We start from the raw sequence: 6,067 nt of genomic DNA, 5'->3' as shown, positions 1-6,067 counted from the left end.
CTCCTGTGTGGAGAAAATATCACACCAAGCTGCATTTTAAAACCTGGCACTTTATTGTTACCTTGCTTATCAGCAAAGGCACATACCAGGCAGAACGTAATTTAAGATGTTTTGAAGAATTGTTATTGTCACCTGGAAAATGTACCATGAACGGCAAATGATGCACTAAGCAGCACTTATTCTAAGAAAATGTAATTTATTTATTTAATTTTTTTTTTTAGAATCGATTCACCCTGCTCATTACTGCACACCTCAGATGATGCTGAAATCATAGCTGCTGGATGTACTTGTGTTTGCCAAATCAAAGAGCAGCTCCAAACCAGTTGTAAAAATGTCTCAAAGTCATGTTCTGCCAAGTATGTACCTCTGCTGATAATCACAGTTGCAAATACAATTATTTTTTTTTAATGAGTTTGGCATGATACTCTCGCTACAGAGGGGGAAATGGCACGAGTCAGGAGCAATGTCACCTATGTTGCCTTATTATGTCTGTCTATATGCCTGTGTATGTGATCCAAGTCAACCCAGGGGCGGGGAAAGGTCACACAGCCTCTCCCCTTGGCCCGGCCAGCAAGCGCATTGAAGCTCCGCCAAGCAGTAATTATTAATGAAGAGACCTGAGCAAATGGACAGGAAATGCAGAGGTATTGATTGGGCCGGCTGCCCTGCTCTAAGCCGTACAGGCTGGCGCCAGCCTGGTGGCCTGTGGTTTCCCAGGCTGCTGTCTGTGGAGGGTGGGGAGGGGGGGGACAGCCAAGGTGTGAAACCAGGCCACCGCTGGCAGCTGTCTGTCACATCATGGCCACACCTGAAGGACAGAGCACAGGAGACAAGACAGGGGGGAAGAAAAGAGGAGCGAGGGTACACTGCTAACAAAGAGGCTTCTCTGTAGTTCAAGAGGACAGCAGCACATGTTGGTACCATGTCAGAACTCACTTTAAGACTTTGAATTTGCGAGAAGGATGGTGCTAGAGTTAGAATCATCCAGATGCAAGGAATGGTTAAATATCCCTCAAATAGAGAAGCAGTTTAGGAGTTAATCCTGTCAATAACGTTACAAAATAGAAAATAATGAATCATGTAATAACAATAAGAATTGTGTGAAGAGGCTCCTTTGGTTGTGATAGTCTTTAGGGTGCATCTTTTGTGCTATCTGTTGCAGGTCAAAGATGAAATGTGTGCTCATAATGACACTGAAACGATCTTGAATATCCTGCATGACGACACAAACGTAATCCATGGTTTTTAAGGATGGCAGCATCTGTCGGTCTGACAGAGTATTTGATGGATTGCCATGAATTTTCACATCCATCATCTGCAGAGGATGAGGTTAACATTTGCGGTTTTGAATTAAATGTCTCTGCAATTATTGAAAAGATTGGCATGAAATTTGGTGTAGACATTCATGCCTCCCTCAGCATAAACATTCGTAATCCCTGAGTTTCGTTTGTCCAATACTTTGGTTTAGAAGCAGCTGCAAAACTAATGACATTCCCATCAGCCTCAGCTGCACTTAGTGCTAATTAGCAAATGTTACATGGTAAACATTATACCTGCTGGGAATCAGCATGTTGACACCATCTTTGTGAGCATGTTAGCATGCCAATGTGAGCAACTGCAGCCACACAGAGCCTGTGGGCTGTAGACTATTCGGCTTGTTTAACCAAAGACAAACTCCAACACAACTTTGCAGTCTAAGTTGCATCCAAGTTGCACCATTTAAATCTAATTTTAGTCCCGTCTTTTCTGTAAAACAGTGATTCATAGCTTGAAAAATGTGAGCTTGTTAGGGGGGGAAAAAAAACAGAGATTACCCACTGCTGTTCTCTGGGAGTGAAGCTTTTTTTTTTCAAGTCTCTTGTTTACATGTCACTGATAATTATCTGATCAGATACTACAGCTAGTAACATTTTTTTGAAAGCATGGCGCAGAGCAGTAGTGGTGGAGAAGGGGACTCAGAGGGTGAGAGTGGGTGAGGAACAAAGCGAAGGGTGTGGGTGAGAGGGAAGGGGAGATGATAGGACATAAAAGAGCCAAGTGGGGTTGAAGTGCAAGAGGAGGTGATGTGGAGTGAACTATTTCAAAAACAAGCTCCTGTCTGTTGCTGGGTTGTACGTCCACTTCCTCTACTGTTTGGTTTCCGCTGCTTAGGCTTCCTGGGTACAGCATGTGCCAGGGAAAGCCTCAGGCTCTTCATGAAATATTTATCCTTGCTGTGAGGAGACATGAGGAAAGTTACATGGAAAGTTAAAAGGACCAAACAGAGAAGAAGGCTGGGGCACTGCCAGAATGACAAATATAGTTACTAAACAAAACTTTTTCAAGAAATGAGGTCTGGTCCAAGCAATGAAACTGTTGCATAGATGCCCCCAGTAGAAATCAGCCAGGCACTGCAGAAGAGGATTTGATGGGATGTGTTTTGGTGTTTTTTTGTTTTTTTGTTGGTTTTTTTGGTTTTGAACTTCAAGAGGAAAACATAGTTCTTTCAGTGGTAAAGCTAAATGTTTAATGCTGAACAGAAATCGGAGCCTTTTTTCTTCCTTGACAAGATAGCTACTGCCAGCATGAATCTTTCTGATATCTCCAACCGAGCCCAAATAAAGAGCAGGATGAGGAAGGAGTGAGGTTTGACAGTTTTATATCCTGCACAGCAGAAACCTGACTCTCTGTTTGCTTACATTTTCCAGCTTGAGAGTCTTGGGTATCATGAAAGCAAGAGTTGGCAAGACTATAAGTTTACATGCAAAACATGAAGTGGGTAACAGCGGCCCTAGTGTGCCCGGCCCAGACGATGAGTGGTGTAATTACAGCAGGGTCCAGTGGAGAGAGTCGGTCAGCACAGTCCAACAGATTCCATTACATACACAGACACACACACTTGCAAAAACCAGTGTGGATGCTGGGGACAGAGCAACTGTCAGTCTTCTTAAAACCTACGAAAACAGCAGCTCCGGTTCAAATAATGACAAATCTTTTGAGTCAGTTTTTGTGATGACATCCTGAAAAGTTAACCAAAAAATAACAGTATTCTGTGTTTCTAAAGTTTTTTTTTCCTTTTTAGGATAAAAAAAAAGGTTCTGGGGCATACCATCATGACTCTTCACACAAACTAATGGCATTCTTTTACAGCAGACTGACCCACCTAACAGCTGAATGGTACAGGAAACTCTGCCCCCCCCCCCCCCCCCCCACACACACACACAAAGTTTAAGTGTTGAGCCAAAGCTTTGACAACCCCAATGACCACATTAGGGTTATTATTTCAAACTTTGGAAAACTCCCTCCAGATCCACAAAACATATAATACAAATGTTTCCACAGATTGAGCTGTGCTCTTCTTGATGAGTAAACTGAAACTGATGAGTACAATCTGTGCCCCTTTGCAGAGAATCTCAGACACAATCCATTTATTAACAGCTCGTAACACTGACAAATGTGTATCGGATGGATTATTGTAAAAACCCTTTAAACCCTTTAAAAGACTTTAAGGACATTATTTATTTATTTTATTTATGAATAAAAAAGTAATTATTATTTATTAACATTTTATTTTTAGAAGGTGGTACAAAACAACAAGCACTGGTTGAAGCACTGCTACGTTTTCATTTTCTTTCAGATGTCCCTGCTTATTACTGCTCACTGGCTGCTGAATTTCGCGGTTTGTTTGCCAAACTGAAGAGCCACTCCAAACCAGTTGTAAAATGTGTCAAAGTCATGTTCTGAGAAGTGTGTACCTACTACTACAGAAAAACTGTTTAAAATGATCTTTTAAATGTAGTTTGGTGTGATGTTCCTCCCACAGAGGAAGAAACTGAATAACTCAGGAGTAGTGTCATCCACATTGCCAAGAAACTCCATCATTCAGTATCTAGCTTTTATATGAAGAATGTAATCATATTCACGGACACCCAAACATGCCAAAAACAATCGGTTTTTTCATACAATTTTTGTGTGAATACAAAGTTTGGACACAACACATGTCTGTATGGACATTGTCTACTTTGGTCATGGTGTTTCCCTACCTCCCTTCCCTGCGGCCCCTGTGACCCTATTAGGAATAAGCCTGTATGTAAAATGAGTGAGAGAATGAGTGTGGAGAGATATTAGAATCTCCATTTGTCTTCTTCTCTATGGCCTATCAGTAAACACCTGCTAATATCATCATATGGCTGACAGTGATGGATGAAAGTCATTCTCCTGAGATGGGAACAGTATGGCTGATTGGCCTCCTCAACACAGACGAGCATATTGGCCAAAAATGACACTTTAACGAGCTCTTCCCGGTGTTAAGTGCTGCACACTGGCCCCTCGTCGTAAGTCGTCGCCTGACTGACCCTGGGCCATGCTTCCCCCTGCACAGGGCCGGCTCGCTTCATTGGCTGACAGATCAGACTGCCATGGAGACAGCTCATTAGTCGAATAATGAGAACCCCACCAGCCACACATTGTCTTGTTATATCATCTCTGTATCGACATATTTGTGGCTGGGGACAGAACACTGGGTGCTTCTGTGCATGAAATAGCCAAAGATTAAGATGGAATCATGGTGCTGTGAGGTTTCCTGTTCACCTCTGACTGACTGAAATCTCGGTTCATCAGTCCAAACCAGTTTACCTGCTCAACTAACCAGCTGGGTTACCATTAAACAATGGTGCCCTTTACAAAATCAAAACTTCTCTGATTGCAACAATATGGTAAAGCTTCATATGGTAGCCTTTTCTAAAATATTTCACAGCAATTCATTTTTTTGAAGTTTTGACTCCATAATCTTTGAATTTGGGCTGTCATAATAACTCTGTGATTAATGCTGAGTGATTAATTTGAGTGAACAGCAAAAATCCCTAACATCAGGGTTTTTTATGCACACCACAGTCCATGGTGCACACACAACTGACTGACTGACTTTGAGCATTAAGGAATATATACAAAGTTTTTTGTAGATAGAGGAGTAAAGTTTTACTGAACATGGTACTCATACAAATTGTGTCTCAATCTGTTGTACAACAGAATTTAAAGATCATTACCTCGATTAATAAAGAGTTGCATGCAGGATGACAGAGGTGTCGGTAAAACTCAGTCCCCAGGTATATTTGGAGGCGAAAGTCAACATCTGATGCAGCATCAAAAACACAATATAAAATACTCATCAGCATGAAAATTGATAATTAATTCTAATCTATAATGTAATTTACAAGAACACTGTGGTTTGAGAATTGCAGTAATGTGTTTTACACATATCACAGTCTTTGCCAAGTCATTATCAATAAAAGGATCTTCTTAAATTGTTCTTCATGGTCTAATATAAGTCTGTGCCACTTAAACTGTTGATATCCTCCTGATTCACCCACAGCCTAAAAGCGCAAGAGTGACAGACACTCTACATTATATCAGAGTTACAGAGGTAGGATCAGAGCTCATTCTCATATTGTTGCAGACTCTTTCCACTTGAGGGCGATGTTGCCCAAATAATGTTGGACACATGGTTCAGGATGGACAGAGATTCTCTGCAAACAAGAGGTATCACTCCTGCCTGCTTCTCTTTTTGATTAATTAAACAAGTTTTACAATCGCAGACATTGGAAAAAGTCAGGCTGATGGGGCTGTGACATCAACATTTATAGAAATACATTTATACATAGGCATTATATAAAACAATATTTTTAACAATATTTGCATGTGCAGGTTGTCGTAGTATGCTAATGTCGAATAATGACTATTTATGGGCTTGATCAACACCACTCTGTAAACTACACAGTAGTAACTCTTAAAATGAGTTAGCACAGTACAGTATTCGAGAGGAACAGTTGTAACTATTATAATGACACCACAGCACAGAGCAAGTTACAACATCATATTTCTTATAATAGCATGTCTTATTTTATTTAATGTTGCCAATCGTGCCAACAAACCCCCTGATCAGTACTGAGGACCCAAAGTTTAAGAAAATATCTAACCAGCTATTCAGGGCAACTCTGTTAAAAAAAAACATACACTTTTACAAGTATAAGTCTTGAATTAAAAAATGTTGGTGCTGTCGTGTGTATATAATAATATGAGTTAAACAGTA

This window comes from Toxotes jaculatrix, chromosome 17 (genome assembly GCF_017976425.1).
Source record: "Toxotes jaculatrix isolate fToxJac2 chromosome 17, fToxJac2.pri, whole genome shotgun sequence".
Classification (NCBI taxonomy): domain Eukaryota; kingdom Metazoa; phylum Chordata; class Actinopteri; family Toxotidae; genus Toxotes; species Toxotes jaculatrix.
This window is presented reverse-complemented; position numbering follows the sequence as displayed.